We start from the raw sequence: 21,788 nt of genomic DNA on the forward strand, positions 1-21,788 counted from the left end.
TATTTGTCAAGATTGGAGGAAGAGACCATATTTTATTTAATAGTTTAACTTGATACATAACTTTTAAATATTTAGACATATGGAATGTGGGTTTCCATCTGTAATCTTAACCTGATTCTTACAAGGGGTCTGAAGAGGTGGGCCTGAAATTTTCCATTTGGTCTTCGTCAAAACATTTGTTCGGTGACCTTTATGGAAATTTTAACAATATTTTTAAACATAAAGCTGCCTGTTGACAAATATTTTCTGGAATTTCTATCATATCCAATGCATTTGCTATGTCTGTAAACTGTTCTGTAGGAGGACAGAAGAGAAGTGCATGCTACAGAACTTCGTCTGCTTTAAGGAGAGTTATTTTTAAAAAGTGGGGTATGTGGGGGATAAATTTATTTTTAAAAGATGAAGTGGGGGGTAACTGGATTGTTCAGTGAACTGAAGTGTTCACTACAAAGGAAATCTGCAAAGATGAGCTCAGATCTATATATTGTCCAACAGTTCATGGACTAGTGTATGTAACACTCACTGTCCATGAAGACGGACATGTATATAACATATGGGTGAGTCTTCGCATTTTTTGAAATCCGTGTAGGTGGCTAATGGGTGCCGATAAATTTGGCTTTGAAGGCAAGAAAGGTGAGCAAAGTAAGTTATGGAGAGTTCTGGCTATTTATCGTATATAAGAGGCGAGACCACCTCAGCCATTATTCCTTTAGTAAATGAAACTGCCAGTGAAGCAGAACATAAATCAGGGGCCAGACTGGGCTGCCTCTGTAGGTGTGTCAGTACGGCGTGGAGATAACCAAACCTTACCGTACCCCGATCTTCTAGAAAAGATGGAGGACCCAGCTAGTATGACATCATTTCCTTAAAAGTGCCTGTTTTATGCTTTTGAAGAGGAGGAGTTGTCTACCCTACCTATTCTCATCGGCAGAACCGTGAAGAGCTGAGTTAGGGAAAGGCACATGGAGAGAAGGGATTGTTTAAGGTCATGACAATAACAGCTTCTTCACTGAAAATCCTTACACAGAGTCTCAGCTGCATAATAGTTTACTTTCTGGACATGAGAAATCCTATGCAGAGACTATACATTCTCTGTTTCCTGAATATAGCAAATAAGTTTTTAAAAAATATTGGTTAACTTATTATTATTATTATTATTATTGGTTAACTTATTTTAAAACAAAGGAGGAAATCAGAAAGCATATCCTTGTTTGTCTTTATTTTACTGGGTAAAAAAGATTCAAGAGGCAGTTAACCTTATGTAACTGAGTGAATTAGAAATGGAGTAGAGACAGGGGCGCCTGGGTGGCTCAGTCGGTTAAGCGGCCGACTTCGGCTCAGGTCATGATCTCGCGGTCCGTGAGTTCGAGCCCCGCGTCGGGCTCTGTGCCGACAGCTTAGAGCCTGGAGCCTGTTTCAGATTCTGTGTCTCCCTCTCTCTGACCCTCCCCTGTTCATGCTCTGTCTCTCCCTGTCTCAAAAATAAATAAAACGTTAAAAAAAAAATTAAAAAAAAAAAAAAGAAATGGAGTAGAGACAATGGAGACCATTCTTTCAGACACTTGTCCATAAAGGGAAGGAGAGGGAGGGTGAGCCTGCCACAAGATGAGACATTAGACAGCAGCCGGAGGGGCCTGAACGGCTAGGAGAATTTAGCTTTGGTGAAGAGTGAGGAAGCTGTCGAGAGAGAGCAGAAGGCAGACACAGTTGGGAGATACAGGAGGGGAAGGGCCATTTCGATTTCTCATGAGGTAGCAGGTTACATCACCAACTGAGAGAAGCAAGGATGGTTGAGGGTGTGTTTCCATGTCTGTCCATTTTGCTCTTGCTAATCTTATAACCCGGACCCCCCTTCTGCCATCTTGGTCTACAGAGTCCCAGTTATCTCTCAGTGCCTCGTTCCAGTGTCCTCTTTTCCTTTTTTGGTTTTGTTTTGTTTTGACGGATGGTTCCTAAGCCCTACCAAGTGAAATTAATCGCACACATTACTCAGCAGGTTAGCTATATTGTAGTGCTCTTTTCACCTTGTTTTATAAAAGTTTTAAAGTCTGTCTTCTCTGTTAAAGTGTTGAGTGTTGAGGACTTGGCCTTTTATTCCTCTCCCATTCCAGAGGCTCTCGGTATGGTTCCTTGTACAAATTAGGGACTCGATGAATAATTTGTTAAATAAGTTGTTGACTAGCGTACAAACATTATTTAATATAGCTGGCTGTAATAAGTACCTGCTTCAAGTCTGAGGTACTTTATTTGTATAATTCTGTTGCTTTCAAAATATTTGTTGCAACGGAATTTTCTTCTGCAGGGGAAAATGTTATGCCGATAGTTTAATTCATCTTGAGTTTTCAGAAATGTCATCTGTTTTAATGTCAAAAGAAGTCAGTCATATTGTGCAAACCACTTTAAGTGCTGAAGTAGGAGTTTGAAATTTTTCATTACGGTGCCTCATGTATTCTAGCCAGCCCACAAATAAATTTTAATATCAATAATGTGTGAAAGAATTATGCTCGATTCTAACCTGTGGCTCCTAGTCTCAAAAAGCTTATTTGGTTGGGAAAAAAATGAAGAGTGAAGGTATGAAATAAGTAACAGAATAAAAAAAAAAACAAAACAGCCCAGCAGTGGGACACCAGTGAGTGTGATATTGTCAGGACAGTGAGATCAGGAGAGGGTGGGAGGTAATGGTCCGGGTCAGCTCTGTGGAGACTGGATGTGAGCTGGGTTTAGGAACTGGGCTAGGATTTCATTGTCTGAAGATCGGAAGGTAAGGTACTTCAGGCAAGGTGAATGGCATAGGAGGCAAAAACAGGGCAGTAAGAGAGGGCAGGGAATGTTTGGACAGAAGTGACCCAGTTTGAGGAGTGGAGTATAAAGTATACAAGGTGGATGGGGTTTGGTCGTGAAGGCCTGGCTCAGGGTGGGTGGTTAAATTATGAAGACGCTGGATCCCTAACGGGGAAGCTCTCCCTCCAGCACCACTGGAAGACTCTCTAAGGTATTCAGAGAGGATAGCGGCTGAGGAAACATCCGCGCAGAAATGAAAGGTCTTCCTTGAGCTGATGCTCACCGACCCTACTGAATAATGGCTGTAGTCATAGCCAAGTATATATGCCAGTTTTTGGAAATACATATACTATCTGCTTCAGCCAGAGTTTTTATTGAAATCTCGCCAGATAAATGCGTACTTATTGAAGGTTGTTTGTTTGTTTGTTTTTGGACAAAGCCCCTAAATGATAAATCTCTGTTCTCTGAAGAGTGTTTTCATATATGTGTTTATGGTAAGTTTGGGATGAGAAGAAAAGATTGATCTGTATAATGAGTAGCATTCAAGATAGTGATTATTGTACAAAAAACACGATACCGACCACGTATGGATTTGTTGCTGTTGTTTTGATAGTTCTTGTGGTTATGATGTTCCCGTAGTACGTATTACTGCTAGTTCCCATGGTTGCTCGAGGGAATGAAAAGGGAAAGAGAACCCAACACGAATGGAGCATCCACTGTGTCCCAGGCACTCCGCCTTCCATACGTCGCCTCATTCCAGCAGCACAGTAATCGGAGGGGGGACGCTCCTCAGATAAGGACACCGAGGCCTGGAGAGTTCAGACGCCTTCTCCAGCTTACTTAGCCAGGAAGCAGCGCTCAGCAGAGCTGGGAACTGTGTGTGCCTGTGAAGCCTGGGCTTTCTCCTCATCCCACACCACTGCCCCGGAGCCACTTCTGTGTCCATAAAGAATTCCTGCTGAAGGCTTTCCATTCCCTGCCCGTTGTTCTTCCTCAGTAGGCGACTGTATTTCCATTTCCTGAGTGCCCTTGGGCATGTTGTCTCATTTGTTGGTGAGACTGTGTCCTTCACTAGACTGTGAACTGCCTGAAGGCAGAGCCCACGTCAGCTTCAGTCTGTGTCCTCACAGAGTTGCTAGACCACTGTAAAATGTCGCTTTGTAAAATGTCGAATGAGGGAAGAAAGGCATTTCGATTTATGTCATCAGGATGCTAACACCAAAGCCGGGCACGTAACCAGCAAGGTAAATTGCTCTCAACGGTTGACACAGTGTGAGCGAATCCTCCTTACATGACTGCTTGGGGCATATGGAAGAATTTGATGTCCATACTCTGCTTCTTGAAATTCGTAAACAGAGATGCAATAAGCAAACCACTAAGAAACAAGCAGAAACACAACATGTTCTTGACAGTTTGTGAGCCCCAAAAATGTGCTGTTCATAAATCTGGCATTGCCTCATTTTTCCACTAAGATTAGGGCCCTGTTGAACTTTTGGGATTGTTGAAGGAAATGCCTTCTCACATCATTTCCTATTATTTAGAGACTCCTATCCTACCGATTAAATTAACAGCTTTACAAGAGCATTGCTCTGTGGTCACCAGTATTTATTCCCTAGATGGTATATTCTGAAACTGCTTCACATGGTGTGTGGTGTAGGGCTTGGCAGAATCTCATAGATAGGGAATCTGGATAACAGGTCACAGTAATCACTGAAGCAAGGAGTCTTGTTGCCACGGGGAAGCAAAAAATGTCCCCTTCCAGAAGGCCAGTAGCTTCAAGGGAGAGGAATGTAGTTTCTGCGAGAGAGGATATTACTTTTTTCAAATAAAAGGAGCAATTACCTTTTTGAAAGTGTAATACTTGGCATCCACTGGAAGGAAACTGAAGAGTCATCAGAGCTGTTTTTGTCATCTGAAACCAGGATCTTGAACTCCCCAAGTTCAGTTTTACCATTTTCAGATGGTCTGAGGTGTGGTAGCATCTTACTAGTCCTTGTGTATTTGCCATGAGAGCAAGAGGAGTCATTACCAGTTGTGGGGTATCAGTACCTGGTGTTTTACTTTCCTAAGGCTGTTCTAACAACAGAATTTATTTTCTCACAGTTCTAGAGACAAAAGGTAGGTCCACCATCAAGGTGTTGACAGGGCTTCTTCTGGAGGTTCGAGGAGAGAATCCTTTTTTGTTTTTCCCTAGTTTCTGGTGGTTGCTGGAAATCCTCACCGTTCCTTGGGTCGTAGATGTGTCACTGCAATCCCTGCCTCCATCTTCACATCCCCTTCCTCTCTGTGTCTCTGTATTTACATGTGCCCTTCTTATAAGGACACCAGTCATTGGATTAAGAGCTCACCCGAATCCCGTATGATCTCATCTTAACTAATTACATCTGCAAAGACCTTTGTTCCAAGTAAGGTCACATTCTGAGGTTCTAGGTGGCCATGAATTTGGGGAGGACGCTGTTCAACTCAAGATACCTGATGAGATTGTATGTACAGTGTTTCTCTAACGGTGTTCTAACAGTTGATTAGGAAACAGTTCTGTAGATTTGCAATATGATGCCTTCAGGAAGAGGCATCCAAAGATATTAAAAGAAGATGATTCAAAATCCCCTTGGAGGAGATAAGAAAATATTAGAATTGAAAGGGACCTTCATTCTTCTACATCTCATGCCACCCTCCCCTAGATTAAGTGACGTATCGATAGGTCACATGTTAAGATAGTGGTCGCAGACCTAGGGTTTCCCTGATTCTGGACAGGTTTTTTTTCTTATGATACAAGGCTAATTTTTTTTTTTTTTTCATACAACTAAGACAGACCAACCACAAGGAATTGCTCTAGGATGGTCATTAATGAATTGGAAGATTGTGTTATTCCATGCATCTGGCCACTGCTAAAAAGATGAGAAAAAAAAAAAAAAAGAATTTGAGCCTTTAATGTAATGAGATATTTTGGATGAGTTGTTTATTACTGTGGGTTGTAATGAGCCTACGGGGACCAAACCCAAAAGGTGAGGTCATGTTCTACAGTGATGACAGGTAGCCTATGAATAAAATATTTCAGCTGTACCCAAGTGGAGTATACAGTTGGGCCACTCCTGCTGGGGAGATCCTGGTGCCTTCCAAGTTTTGTACTTACAGAGTAACTTTTTTCCTGCTTAGCTTGAAGGAAGAGTCCTGGGGTGCTGACATTCCAGTTCCTTAGTACGTATTCGTACAGTATAATTCACTGAAGGTGGTTTTGTCAAAGAATCTACTTACTGTTGTTGGAGTTACTATGTTGTCAGTATTTGTGTGGATCACAGACCTTCTTAGAACGTCTCAAGGACCAGCTTCTCTCCTCCAGTTATGTCACTGTACTTGTAATCCTATCATCTTTTGTCCAGTGCCTGTGTTATCGCAAAACTTTGTCAAGTGGTAGTGACTGCAGATGACAAGAGCATTCTTGGCCCCAAGATCATTTTGGGGCCTTTCCATTTGGGGCCTTTCCATTGCGATAATAAATTTCTGAAGGTCTCCTTGGTTCCACCTTGAGACTGATCCTGTAGCGTGGATATCTGTAAGAACACCCAGATTGCCCTGTATTTTAAATCAGGTGCTGAGGAGCCCCAGTAAGAGTACATGGTAGATTGAAACCATTTTACACTATCTCCAGGAGTTATCTGCCACAAAGGATGGCCTTACGAGGACACTGTATTACTATTTCAGAGGGTGGTCATCTTCTTCTATCGGCCACATCAAGGGGTATATCTGTGTTTCAGAAAGGCAATGGCTAGGAATTGATGAGCGTAATGCATTCCAAGTAACTTTCTGTTAGTCTTCTGTCTCAATAACCTCTCCCTCCTCCCTGGATCCTTCTCACTGCTTTTTAAACACACTTAAGGTTCGCTTTTGTTTGTCTGTCCATTTGTTTTTAATGAAAAACAGAGACATCGACATCACAGCTCTCTTCCCCGTTCACCAAATGTTCTGTCTCTCTTCTCTCCTTATAATCACACTTCTCACAAGAGTTGTCTGTTGTGCCTTCCTGCATTTCCTCATTTCCCCTCTCCACTCAGACCCCTGCAGTCTGGCTGTCAGATTCATCACATTACCCAAACAACTCTGGCAATGGTTAGAAAAGATCTTGTGGATCTATCCAACGGACAATTAAAAAAAAATGTGTTTTTTTTTTCAAATTTATTTGTTCACGTGAGAGAGAGAGAATCCCAAGCAAGCTCCGCGCTGACAGCACAGAGCCCGACCTGGGGCTCGAACTCATGAACTGTGAGATGATGACCTGAGCTGAAACCAAGAGATGGATGCTTAACCAACCGAGCCACCCAGGCGCCCCTGTCCAGCTGACATTTTTAAGTCGTCATCATGTCTGACCTGCCTGCAGCAGTTTGCCCTGCCGTTTCTTCCTGAAGTAGTCTCCGTGTACATCCACAACAGCGCTTTCCTGGTTTCCTCCCACTTCCTGTTTTGTCTCTGTTCTCATCCTAGGATGTCCTCTGGCCAGCTTTGGTTCACTGTTGCTTCTCGGCTCTCATTTCTTCCCTCTCTGGGATGCCTTGCCTATGTCATGGCATCGTTTGCTACCCATGTGACAATAACTCTCAACTTTTTTATCTCTGTTCAGACCTTTTGTCTGACATTCCCACTCCTTCATATTTCCTATTGAATATCTCAAAGGAACCTCCAATTCGCCGGGTCCAAAATCGAACTCCTGTGCCTCCGTACATATCTGGTCTTTCTCAGCATTCCCTGTGTCTGTGAGTGTAACCACTGTCCACTCGGTTGTGTGAGCCAGGTCTCTTTGGAGTCATCCTCCCTCCTCTTTGCTTGACTCTCACTTGACTCTGCCCAGTCCATCACTTACTGGTTTTTACCTCCTAAATACCTCTCAGCTTCCACTACATCATCACCATCATTGTTATCAACCCTCCCCCACCCCATCACCCTGCTTATCTCGCCTCTTTGGACCCCCTAGTTGACCTCCTCACTGATCATCCCATGTCCGTTCTACCTCCTCCAGTCTGTTTTCCATATTGGACCTAGAAAAATCTTTTCAAAATACACGTTTGATCTTGTCATATCCCCTGCCAAATACTTCAGTGGCTTTCCCTTGCTCGTAGTACACAGGCCCAGAGTCCTCATTTGGCCCGTGTGACCCGGCAGGGTCCCATTCTCCACATCCTCCTTTTGCTCCGTGCTGTCCCTTCTGGAGTTTCAGCCTTGGCCACTTTTGGTTGCTTATGCTCACCAGCTTCCTTCCTTTCATGGAGCCTCTGCCTTGAATGAGCTTCCTTTCTCCTTGTCCACTTAATGCTCATCCGTCAGGTCTCGGTTTCAGTTTCATTGCCTTGGGGAGGTCTTCCTTGATCTTCCAATAGTTCCTATTACTGGATTATAGGTATTCATAGCACTGAGTGCCCCTCCTCTGTAGCAACTGTCATAGTTGCCATTTTATACTTGTTTGTGTGATTACTTGATTAATATGAATAGTCAGCATAAGCTCCACAAGGCAGTGACTGTATCTGCTTGACTCTTTGTTACATCCTTGACACTCAGCGCAGTGCCCATGAATTGTAAGTGCTCTGCAAATATTTGCAGAGAAATTAATGAGTGAGTTAATTAGTGTCATCTGTTGCATTGACAGTATATAGAGGTTAAGACCATAGGCACTGGAATCAGACTGCCTGAATTTAATCACAGCTCTAATTCAATCACAGCTCCCCACAAGTCGTGTCATCCTGGACAAGTTGCTGTACTCTCTGTGCTTCAGTTTCCTCATCTGCAGAATGGGGAGAATATAACTGTTTTACAGAGTTGTGAGGATTATCTGACATAGTAGACATAAAGCACTTCGAACAGTGCCCATGCATATCAAGTACTTCATGATATTGGCTACTTTCCACATCGTTGTCATTAGCAACAACAGCATCTTCCATTGGAAAACAGAAATTTTCCAAGACTTCCAAATTTCCAAGAAGGAAAATTCCTTCTTCACTGGGAAGACTTGGTGAAAGTCCATGTCATGTGGATTTCGCAGGCCAGTTCTAAGGGGAGGAAGCATCTTCATGGTGGCATCCTCCTTAGGATGGTTCAACTTATTTCTGGTCCTATTTTTGATCTTTGCTGCCTCACCACTGTAATTCACCAGTGATTTGCAAAAAAACAGGGATTCTCAAGTACTAATTTTTCTGCCAAAAAATTTCTCATCTAAGTTGTTGCCATTTTAACCTTCATCACCCAGGAAAAGGTTAAACTCAGAGAGGTGTGCAGATTACTGAAGATGCTCTGAATGATATTTGGAGAAGGTGTGGCAAATTTCTTATCACAAGAGACACCCTCACTCTAGTAGACGAAGAAGTGTGGGAGGAGGGGGTGCTACCAGCCATCAGGGCTCTGTCACTTTCTATTCATTTAGGAGTCTGAGTTTTATAGACCAATGTCCAGGCAGCTGTCTGTGGTCCTGCAGATTTTTACAACACTGGGAATCAGTCTTGTTTCATGAATCTTTTCTTAACCATTTCCATCCAGGCATATGAGAATATTTTCTGTGTGCACGAATATTGTGCTGATTTTCACTTGGAGTTAATCTTTTATATAAACTATAGAGCTGGACCATGGTTCTCATGTCGCTGATATTTAGATGGCAAAGTTCAGAGCCCAGAGGGACCAATGTGGCATTTCCACATAAATCACCTTTGAAGGCATTCCTCCTAAAGTTCCTTGACAACAGCGGTCATGAAACTGACCCCCCAAAGAGCCATCTGACATTTATGCTTTTGCTGTAAAGCTTGAGAACTCACCAGAGCCGAAATATGTGGAAGAAGCAGTTATTCTTTTATAGCCCTTACTGTCCCTGGATTGCTATCACCTGGTGCTACTGCACCCACACAGTGATCTGAGACACTCTTGAAAACAGGCTGCCTGCATGCTGGCTCGAAGCTTGTGACAGCGGAGAGGGGAGTGGCATTAGGTATGCCCTGGTCCCTGGGGTTCAGTGGGGGTTCAGTGCAGGACTGTGTTTCTTTGTTTTACTGTAGGATGCTCCAGTGACTCAGGGTAGTGGTAGCCTGAAGGAGTTTTTGTTTGTGCCCCTCCCTGTTCATTTGCTGCTCCTGTGGCATTACACCTTGAATGTAGGCTCTGTAATCTACTTGTCTCCAGTTCTGCCTCCTCACGGATGGGGGAATAACTCTTCTCTCAGTTATCAGTGAACGTTGTATTTTTATATATACTAGTTTAGTGTCAGAAGATAATGATCAGTGGGGCACCTGGGTGGCTCAGTCACTTAAGTGGCCGACTTCAGCTCAGGTCATGATCTTGTAGTTCATGGGTTCAAGTCCCGTGTCGGGCTCTGTGCTGAGAGCTCAGAGCCTAGAGCCTGCTTTGCATTCCGTGTCTCCCTCTCTCTCTTTCTCTCCCCTGGTAATGCTCTGTCTCTCTGTTTCAAAAATAAAAAAACATTAAAAAAAATTAAAAATATATAAGAAAATCAGTATGAGACCTTAAGCTCATTGAAACAAATTACACGGTTGCAAAAAGACTGCTAACCATATTGACACATAGAGCAGTACTGTTTTTCCATCCTCAGCAGTAACTCAGGTCCAACTGGTTTCCTGGAATGGGGAGAAGTCACAACAGGGCAGGTTTTTCTGCCAAGAGCTTGTCTACCATGGATAGGAGGGAAAAGAGCTGGACAGGTGCCTTTCAGTGGATTGCGTGGTTTCATGGTTGGGTATTTGGTATGGTATTTCAAATTTAGTCAACCTTGAGTTCTATCTAGATTTTCCTACTGGCTCTTCCTTTCTCTGGTAGAGCCCAAGATGTCAGCACTTCTGGGGCCCTGCCTTGTGCTCTTTCTCTTTCTTTGTGTTCTACTCCTACAGCCTGGTAATCCCTACATCTTTGGTTCTCAAGACCAGGGCCCATTCTGTCCTCTTGAGCCTGACCTCTGACTCTTGATGCCCTTGGCATCCCTACCTGGGAGTCTCTAAGACACCTCTGGTTTAGCGTATTCTAAATAGAAAGCATTGCCTTTTCCCCAGCATATGCTCTTTCTCCTTTTCCCTTTAGTAAATTGGCATTACTGAGTAGCCCCAACCAGATATAGGAATTATAGTAGAGCCACATTTCTCCTCCAAGCTTGCAGCATCACTGCCCTGGCCCGCTGACCTCAGAACAGTCTTCAGGCTCTCCCTCAATGTCTGTTCTCATTGATACTTTTAAAATTTCTGTCTCATGCACATTGGCTTGGGCTGCTGGATTAAAGCCCCACATTACTCCTACTATCTCTTGTCTCTAGTTTCCCCCTAGCTCCTCTGCCACCAGATATTCAGAATTCTGGTGTAATTATGTCACTCCTCTTTATAGACTCTCAGCAACTTCCAGAAGTATAAAATTCACATTCCTCAATTTTACCCATTTCATCAGCCTCATCTATCACAACTCTTCTACCTAGATATCTGACTCATTTGGTTCACACATCAATACCCATGGACATAGAATGTTCCAGACCTCCTGTTTCCTTCTCAAGTAACTCCTCTCTTGCCTTTTTTTTTTTTTAAAGTTTATTTATTTTGAGAGAGACACAGATAGCACAAGTCGGGGAGGGGCGGAGGGAGAGGGAGACAGAAAATCCCAAGCAGGCTTCACACCGTCAGCACAGAGCCTGATGTGGGGCTTGAACTCATGAAACCGTAGGATCATGACCTGAGCCGAAACCAAGAGTCAGACGCATAGCTGACTAATCCACTCAGATGCCCCTTTCCTGCCTTTAGAATTGACTTAAAGCCCCAAACCCATTCTTATGAGAAGCCTGCTATCCTCCAGGGCAGGGTTAAAAGGTTCTTAAGGGTTCTCATAGCACTTAGCTCAAATTTTTACTTTAGTATTTAGTGATACGTACTAGTTTACATGTATGTGTCATGTATATGATTGTGTATCAAATGAAATAACACATAGAGCTCCTGAAAGTGTCTGCTAAATAAGAGACATTTCATAAATGCTAATTTCCTTGTTTTCTTAACCTCCATTGCCTGAGCAACTTGAAGGCAGCAAACATATATGCATGGCCATTTCCAGTACCCAGTAGAGAGTCTCACATAAATTGGAACCTCAGTAGTAGTTTCCAGAGGAAGTTTCCAGTTTTTTTTTTTTTAATTTTTTTTTAATGTTTATTTATTTTTGAGAGAGACAGAGCATGAGCGGGGTAGGGGCGGAGAGAGATGGAGACAGAATCCACAACAGGCTCCAGGCTCTGAGCTGTCAGCACAGAGCCTGATGGAGGCCTCAAACTCACAAGCCATCAGAATATGACCTGAGCTGCAGTAGGACACTTAACTGACTGAGCCACCCAGGCACCCCAAAACCAGTCAGTTTCATCTGTGTTTCACCAGAAGTTCTTGGTCCTTTCCCTTTCATTCTTAAGGTCTAGTAGGCCTTCTAGAAGCCCTTGTTTCCTGTCAGCTCTTTGCTGTGGAGGGAGCCAGTGTACTCTCCTCACTGCCTCAGGTAGGGCTTATTCATAGATCCTGGTAGAGACCACTGTCAGCACACTTTGCCTTCATGCATCAGGGGTGAATATCAGGGGCGGGTGTCCTGGTGGTTGAGGTGTGAACTTTGCTTCCAGAGAAATCTGCATCTGAATCCTAGCTCTAAAGTTTTTTAGCTGGATAATATTGGGCAAGTTGGTTAACTTTACACAGGCCTTAATTTACTCAGTGTAAATTGGGAATATTGATATGTGCCTCTTGGGATTTTTATGAGGATTACAAGAGATCATTTATATAAAAGACTTAATAAATGGTAATTATTACTTTTACAGTAAAAATTCTATTCATTTCCAGAAGAGATGAACTTTAGCTTACTTTTTGATAAGGCTAATAATTTTATTTGAAATTAAAAAGTATGATTTGTTACATAATTATTTGCCATCTAAGTTTAAAGATAAGTTTTTAAAATCATAATTTTTAAACCAGTTTGTTTCTTGTGAGCGCCTTTTTGGGGGCTAGTGAAACTGGGTTGTTGTTTTTTTTTAATATGTAATATTTGCTTTCTGTTTTTGCTTATTACTTTGCTATCTTCATTTTTATTGGTCTGAATAATGTTCAGGTTGAAAATTTGTGAATTTAAATCCAGAAAAAGGTCATTTAACATTTTAGCACAGAGACCATGATTAGAACCAGTTAACTGTGTAAAGCAACACATCACAGTATATACAAATATTGATCCTACGTTGTACACCTGAAACTAATATAATGTTATGTCAGTTACACCTCAGGTTTTAAAAAGAGCAATACATTTTGTGTTTTCCTATTGACCTAGGAAGTAAAACATTGATTAGTCATGAGATTTGAGTTAAAAGTGTATTTGGCATTGATTACAGAAAGTAATAGCTTGGCAATTAGGCTCTCTTTCTTTTTTGACAAATTATTTGGATGTCCAATGATGGTACATATTTTTATTCAAACCTACTGCAGGTAGGCATATTTGCTGCAGCCATTACTAAAAAATATTATACATAGAGCATATTACATATTATGATTTCCACACATTTCAAAAGTATTAATCATGAGCTTAAAATAACATTTTACTTAAAATAACTTAAAATTTCCTTAAAATAACTTTTTCTTTTTTTCATTCAATTCTTAAAAAAAAAAAACCTATTGAGGGGCACCTGGGTGTCTCAGTCGATTAAGCATCCGACTTCGGCTCAGGTCCCGATCTTGCGGATCGTGAGTTCGCGCCCCGCATTGGGCTCTGTGCTGACAGCTCAGAGCCTGGAGCCTGCTTCAGATTCTGTGTCTCCCTCTCTCTCTGCCCCTCCCCAGCTCACGTGCTCTCTCTCTCCTTCAAAAAATAAACATTAAAAAAAAATTACATTTAAAAAATATCTGTTGAGTCGCTTCTATGTGCCAGCGAGGGTTCTGAGTGTTTGAGATATATTAATGACCACCACCACCCCCACCCTCAGTCCCTCTCCTTGTGTATGTTGCATTTAGTAAACCAAAAATATAATAATTTATGTATGTTAGAAGGGGATAGATGCTATGGGAAAAACAGAGCAGAGTAAGGGGGATTGGGAATGTGAGGGTGAGGTAGAGGAGAGAGGTTGCAGTTTTCAAAAGGCTGGCATGTTAAGCTACCTTGAGAAGGTGTAACTTGAGCAGAGACCTTGAAGGTTGGAGTGGTGAATCATAATGAAATCTGGGAAAAGAATGTTTAAGACGGAAGCACTGGCAGTGGGAAGGCCTTGAGTAAGGGGTGTTTATAATATTAGTACAATTAAGGGGCGCCTGGGTGGCTCAGTCGGTTAAGCGTCCGACTTCAGCTCAGGTCACGATCTCGCGGTCCGTGGGTTCGAGCCCCGCGTCGGGCTCTGGGCTGATGGCTCAGAGCCTGGAGCCTGCTTCCGATTCTGCGTCTCCCTCTCTCTCTGCCCCTCCCCCGTTCATGCTGTGTCTCTCTCTGTCTCAAAAATAAATAAACGTTAAAAAAAAAAAATTAAAAAAAAAATAATATTAGTACAATTAAATCTTGACTTGATATTTAACAAACAAACAAACAAACAAACAAACAAACAAACAAACGAGGGGTGCTGGGTGGCTCACATCTGACTCTTGATTTCAGCTCATGATCCCAGGGTTGTGGGATCGAGCCCTGCGTCAGGCTCCATCCATGCTGAGAGTGGGACTTGCTTGAGATTCTCTCTCTTTCTTCCTCTGCCTCTCTCCCCTGCCCATGCTCTTTCTCTTTAAAATTAAATAATAAGTAAATAGGCAAGGACTTAAAAAAAAAAAAACAAGGCATGTTTGTTTATAAATATTGATTTGCTTTTATACGTTTTTGACAAAAATGCTTGTCTATGGGAGACAAGGTATTAAGAAAACAGAAACTCCATTCCTTTCCACTTAAAATCTATAAGATGAAATAATGTGATCATAGCTTTAATTTAATGCAGACTGTGAACAATAATAGCATGAAAGATCTGCACAGTCTCTTGAATTTCAGCAAATGAAAGGCCCGTTCTGCCTTGTGAACACACACCATTCAACCTTGCCTGGAAGGATAGGTTTAAAATGTGATGGAGTTTGGAGAAAGGGAACCGTTTCCTGGGAAAAGAGAAACCAGCGCAGAAGGGTAGGGAACAAGGTGTGGTGTGGCCCCGTCGAGGACAAAGGTGGTTTACTTGGAGTTGGATTGGAAAGGGCATGGGTTCAAGAGGGACGGTAAGGATCTGATGAGTAAATGTGTAGGAGAAATGGAGTGGAGGGAAGGGGTGGTTGGCAGAGATCAGTCCTAGGCCACGCTCATTTTCAGCCAGTGTTAAGTTAGCCGGTGCTGGGGACGGCTGGCGTCTGCAGGATGGGTGTCCCTGGGTTACCAGTTAGTCCTGCCTCCAGGTGTCACACTCAGGTAATGGAGTAATGACAGGGTTGTTAGTGGTACTTGGTGCTTAACTTTCTTTCATGTTTGTTGTAATGTACTGTTTTGTGGATTCTCTGAAGAACCAGGTGATTTCAGAATTTGCAGTAGAATGTTTTCCTTTGCTCAGAGCAATTCAGTGAGACATTTGCCTGGGTTTCAGTATCCTTTTGAAGAGGCTCTTTGAGGTGTGTGTGAATCAAGAGATCAGTAGATAAAAAAAAAAAAAAGAAAAAACAAGAGAGAGACCCATGTTTTAACCTTGGGCTCTGCAGTCAAGTAAGCCTATGACCTTGGACAAGTCCCTTAGGATCTCAGGACTTCAGTTAATCTAAAGAATGAGTCACTGTGCTAGGCAATCTCTAGGACCCCTTAGAAACTCTAGAATTCCAGGAAATCTGAAACGAAACAACCAAAGATCCAGTAACAACCAAAGATCCAAACGTCTAGCTGCTTTCCTAAGTAGGAACAGTAGTTGCCGGCCTTGACTAGCAGGCTAAATTTCACGACATCACCTATAAAGAGTTTTCAATTCAGCAGGTGGCAGCTTTTTTGTTCAGAATAATTTGGTCAAAATTTCTGAGGCTGTTTTTGTTTAAAAAATAAGTTTGAGCAACTAGGCATTGTGTAAACTGATCTCTCAAGTAATTTGCCATTTAATGTTACAGCTGAACTTTTGTTGTGTAGAGCTGTTAACTGAAAATCTGTGATCTCTGTTCCCCTCCATGAAGGGTATTGGGGGCTGAGAATACTTTGGCAGCTTTCTTCGTGTAACACATTAGTGTTCTGGCTTCAGGTTTTGGCCTTGAGAGGATATTCCCCATTCGTTGAATAACTTCCAAGAGCGCTTATCCTTAAGGTTCTGAAATTTGCCAGAGGCAGTCTTGAAAGTCATTACATTCAAACCTGTTTATCTTTTTTCTTTTACCTTCTCCCTGCCATTCTTTTGGGAGAGATATTATTGAAACCGACAGTATCTGGTTACTTGCATTCGGTGTTGGAAGACTTGGGGTAGGAAAGCACAAAAATGAGTTACCATCCATGTGAAGAAAGATGGGTACAGGTAAACCAGTAAGCACCCAGGCAAACCTGGAGAGGAAGCAGCCAGCCCTGTGGTTAATGTGTGGAAAAACCTTGAAATGGCCTTTGTGTGTTTTGTGTGTAAACCTGAATTTGAATGAGAGTTGATAGGAAGAATTTGTAGGCCTCGATTTGGTTTTGTTGTAGGTGATATTTTGAATCTAGAGAGGCTAAAAGCTGCTATTATGTGAACCTGAGTTATCTTTTCTCTTGCTTCCATATTGTGACACATGTCAGTCTTCTTAGAAATATGACTCGGGGTTTCTAACAGAGTTTGGAGCTGAAGCTGGGAGTTTGCAGTAGAAGTATTCCTTCCCCACAACTTCTTAAAATACATGTGGTCAGAAGAGATTAGGGTCATTAGGCAATTTGAGAGGAGGATGAAAAGGCACCTACTCTTCTAGTTCCTGGGTAGAGAGGATGTTTCATTCTCCACAATTCTTCCATGTAGCCAGAGAAGCCTCTTTTCATAATTTATCAACAAACAGGAATAATTCTTTGAATTCTGCAGGCAGATTGGCAGAATCTGAAATGAGGTTAGTCAAAACCAAAAGTCAGGTCAGACACTGAAGCAGTCATTCTCAAACTGTGGTCCATGAGGTCAAAGCTATTTTCATAATAATAGTAAGATGCTATTTGCTGGTTTCTCTCTCATTTTCTAGTATGTGTACAGACTGAATGCAAACGCAGGTATGAAGATTCAGCTGTCCTCTGTTAATGAGATTTGCAAAAATGGAAAGCCGTGTCACTCTTCCCACTGAATTTTTTGTTTTGTAAAATATAGATATTTTAGTAAAGAATGTGATTTGTATGAATCTGTCCTATATGTTATTGTTATTTTAAAGAATTAATATTTTAAAATTTTCTCAGTTTTAATTTCTATTTTGGTAAATATCAGTAGATACAACCCATGGAGTCCTTAATAACTTTTAAGAGTCGAGGGAACCAGAGAGTTTGAGAACTGCTAATTTAAATTTTTTTTTTTTCAACGTTTTTAATTTATTTTTGGGACAGAGAGAGACAGAGCATGAACGGGGGAGGGGCAGAGAGAGAGGGAGACACAGAATCGGAAACAGGCTCCAGGCTCCGAGCCATCAGCCCAGAGCCTGACGCGGGGCTCGAACTCACGGACCGCGAGATCGTGACCTGGCTGAAGTCGGACGCTCAACCAACTGCGCCACCCAGGCGCCCCGAGAACTGCTAATTTAAACAAAAGGATGACAAGGAAGTACATATTTCAAGTCACTGATTGCTAAAGTATGGAGACAGTCATAAGTAAGAACATAAGAATCTTTGGGGGTCACAGCATCATCCTTATGGGATTTCAGGTTTTGTGATCTTGCGTGTGAAGGAAAAATAAAGCAAGTCCGGAAAGAGCATGAGACATATTGGTAGAGAGAAGCCAAATGAGACCGCCGTGGGTAAGGTGGAGACTCCTTCGTCCGCACCCCATGGACTAATGACCTCCTTCCTTTCATAGATGGGAAAGAACAGCCAGAAACCGTGGGAAGAGCCGGCATCTTGACCTTTTGCCTTCTATAAACAATTAGGAAATGAGGTTTTTCCTCCCTCCCCCACCCCATTTAAATATTTGAGCCGAAGTCACTACTTTCCTGGAATTTCTTTTCAAAATTCTAAATTTCTCAATAATTTCAAAACCCTGCAATTTTATAGTATGAAAATGGCCTTCAAAATAGGATCAGCTTCTGTAAAATTAAGTTGATTTTGTCTGTCATTGTGGGTTTTCTTTGTTACATGTCCCACCTGATTGCAGAAAGTTTTCATGGAGGCTTGCAAGAATATACATAATAAACTAAAAGTGAAAGTGAAAATAAAAACTGGAATCAAGAGCAGAGAATATATCTTTGTGTGTGTGTGTGTGTGTGTGTGTGTGTGCACGCGCGCACCGAAATGTGGAGATAGCCATAAGTGAGAGACACAGAATCTTGGAGTGTGTGTGTTTTACATGTCGTGGTCATGTGAAGATGGGCCAGATAAATATGTCATACATGGTGCCTGCCTATGCTCAACCTCTCCTGTGGTGAAGGAACGGTCCCGTGTGGGCCCTCGTGAAAAGATGGAGGTGGCCATGTTTCACAGCCCGTAACCCCATTTTCTTTTAGTATTAACTGATGGAACTGAGAGTGGACCCTTGGCCCAAAGACCGGGTAGGGGCTTGTGTGGACAGGCTGGGGTCCAAGTGAGAGAAGATATGTAGTCCGCTCAGATTCCTGTCTTGAACTTGAACCTGAAAGTACTAAAAGAGCAAGCCAGTGAGCGGGAAGTGAGGCTGAAAGGTCATGTTCATAGACAGGGGCTTGGAGAGGCCCTGATGGCTCCACGCAAGCTCCAATCATGAGGGAACAGGAGCTGAGTTGTCAGGAGAGGCTGTGAGGTTGAGAAGGACAGTAGATTGCACTTGGAGAAACAAGACACAGAGATACCAGGGGAGAAGCCCTGAGCCTGCAAGAGAGACACAGAGGGTGGCAAGTGCAGCTTTAGTGGCCCGTAGGTTTCCCTTTATGGCCTTGGACTCTGTGCCATAAATCCTCTCTTCTTTGCTGACTTGAGTTTCTGCCAACCAAAAGAGGCTGAATGGAACCTAGAGTAACACATGCATGAAGATGATAAGGGCGAGCACTTGACTTGGATTCTGTGCTACCTGACAGCCGCGGTAAAGAGGAGACATTGTTAATTCTGAAGCTGCACGATAAAAAAGAAGGCAACTTGAAAGGTAGTAGTGGTTTTCTAACACTGAGTTTAAAATCAGTCACCCGTTCTTGTATGAAGGTCCTTAAAAAGTTAAAAATAGACTCACTAAGTGATCCAGCAATCTCCCTTACGAATATATACCCCAAAGAATTCAAAACAGGATCTGCAGGAGACATGTGCACACTTACGTTCATTGCAGCATTATTTACAATAACCAAGTGGTGAAAGCCACCCAGATGTCCATTGAAAGGTGGACGAAGAAAATGTGATACAAACACACAAGGAAATATTATGTAGCCCTAAAAAGGGAGATTCTGTCACATGCTGTATTGGTGAACCTTGAGGACGTTATGCTAAGTGAAATAATCCAGTCACAAAAGAAGTAATACTGTGTTGTTCCGGTCATATGAAATATCTAAGCTATCGCAGAACCAGAAACAAAATCAAAGAAACAAAAACCAGAAGGGTAGTTACCAAGGAAGCCAGGGGTGTGTGGGAGGTGGTGGTGGGAAGTTAGTGTTTAACGGGTGTAAAGTTTTGGTTCTGCAAGATGAAGAAGATTCTAGAGATCTATTCCACAACAATGTGAATATACTTAACACTACTGAACCGTATGCTTTAAAATGATTAAGATGATAAATTTAATGTTACATACTTTTTACCACAACTTAAAAAAATCAGTCACCTTCATGTAAATTGATAATTGAGACTCTAAGTAATATATTTGACAATATCCTGAACATTTCTAAAGCAGATGCAGAAATAGATTTTATATGGAAATATAAAATGAGAAGTTTACCAATATTGGGCCTTCCAGGAAGGTTTCAGCTTTAAGTCACTTTCTCTTTTTTTCCCATGTTTAGTATTTAATCTTCAGAAGTTACTAAAATTTGTGAGCAACTTGCTTTTTGGGTTTTATAAACTTCATTGCCAGCAGTATGGCAGACTAGATATCTTTTTTACCTTCTGTTTCTTTTTTTTATTAATTTTTTTAAATGTTTATTTATTTTAGGGAGAGGGAGAGTGCACATGTTCCTGGGGAGGAGTGGGGGGAGGGTCAGAGAGGAGGACAGAGAATCTGAAGCGGGGTCTGTGATGAGAGCAGAGAACCTGATGTAGGGCTTGAACTCACAAACCGTGAGATCATGACCTGAGCTGAAGTCAGATGCTTAACCAACTGAGCCACTTGGGTGCACCTCTTTTCTTTTAGTTCTAGTGTAGTTAACATATTGTGTTGCGTTAGTTTCAGGTGTACAAATAGCGATTCAGCAATTCCTTATATTCGTGTTCATCAAGATAAGTGTACTTTTAATCCCTATCACCTATTTCACCTATCCCCCCACCCACCTCCTCTCTGATAACCATCTGTTTGTTCTCTGTAGTTAGACGTCTGTATTTTGGTTTGTCTTTTTTCCCCCCTTTGTTTTGTTTCTTGTTATATACCCTCTAGATCCATCCATATTGTTTCAAATGGTCAGATTTCATTTTTTTTCGTGGTTGAATAGTATTCCTGTGTGTGTGTGTGTGTGTGTGTGTGTGTGTGTGTGTGTGTGTGTGTACCATCTCTGTATCCATTTATCTATTGGTGGAGGACTGCTTCCATAATTTGTCTATTGTAAACAATGCCGCAATAAACACAGAGGTGCATAAATCCTTTCAAATTAGTGTTTTTGTATTCTTTGGGTAAATATCCAGTAGTGCAATTACTGGATCATAGGGTAGTTCTAATTTTAAGTTTTTGAGGAACCTTCATACTGTCTTCCACGGCGGCTGCCCCAGATTGTATTCCCAAGTCAGTCTCTTTTGTGGAGGCAAACGCAGAAAGAAGACACCTGTGCTCCCAACCAGGAATGTTGTATCTCTGTTCATGAAGCTCTTTACCTCCTCTCTTCAGTAATGGTTTTGCATAGACACACACATGAGTACCTCAAAGCTGTCTACTTTGTGATACTTTTACTGGATAGTTAAGGAGATGACACGATTTCTTCTTTTATTCTTACCACATTTGGGCTGAGTTAAGAGTTCCTGTTTATTTTTTGTATGACCTCGCTGGTTGGTTTGAGATGTATTTTTTCTGAGAGGAAAACCTATACAGAGACTGTGATTCAGTTTTCTTTATAAAAATTAGATTTATCAAGCATTGAATCAGTTTATATGCTCTGATACACAACAGGCAAAACAAGGAATCAGTAGCTAATAATCTAATTTTAGAATATATTTCTGTTCCCTAAAGTAATGCTGTATATTAAGAAATGAATCATTGGCAAACTTTCAATTAGCAAGAAACTAAAATATTTTATATATTTATATATATATATTTTATATATATAATATATATATTATATATATTATATATATATTTTATATATATAATATATATATTATATATATTTTTTATATATATATTATAGATATATTTTATATATATTTTATATATATATTATAGATATATTTTATATCTATAATATATATATATTATAGATATATTTTATATATATTTTATATCTATAATATATATAATAGATATATTTTATATATATTTTATATCTATAATATATATATTTTATATATGTATATATTATATATATTATATATATTATATATAATACATATATATATTTTATATATGTATATATTATATATATTATATATATATTATATATATATTTTATATATGTATATATTATATATATTTTGTATATGTATATATATTATATATATATATAATATATATATATATATCAACTATGTATAAGGTACCATGGTTCTATGAGTAGAATTTTTTAGAATCTATTTCATTGCAC

At 41.1% G+C, this 21,788-nt stretch overlaps 1 protein-coding gene across 2 annotated transcripts in view; it reads left to right on the forward strand.

Annotated features, from left to right (window-relative positions):
- The window catches only part of WDFY2 (WD repeat and FYVE domain containing 2), a 183,005-nt gene that overhangs the window by 87,793 nt on the left and 73,424 nt on the right, over window positions 1-21,788 (forward strand). The window lies entirely within an intron of this gene.

This window comes from Panthera pardus, unplaced genomic scaffold (genome assembly GCF_024362965.1).
Source record: "Panthera pardus isolate Hobbes unplaced genomic scaffold, ASM2436296v1 HiC_scaffold_1, whole genome shotgun sequence".
Taxonomy (NCBI): Eukaryota; Metazoa; Chordata; class Mammalia; order Carnivora; family Felidae; genus Panthera; species Panthera pardus.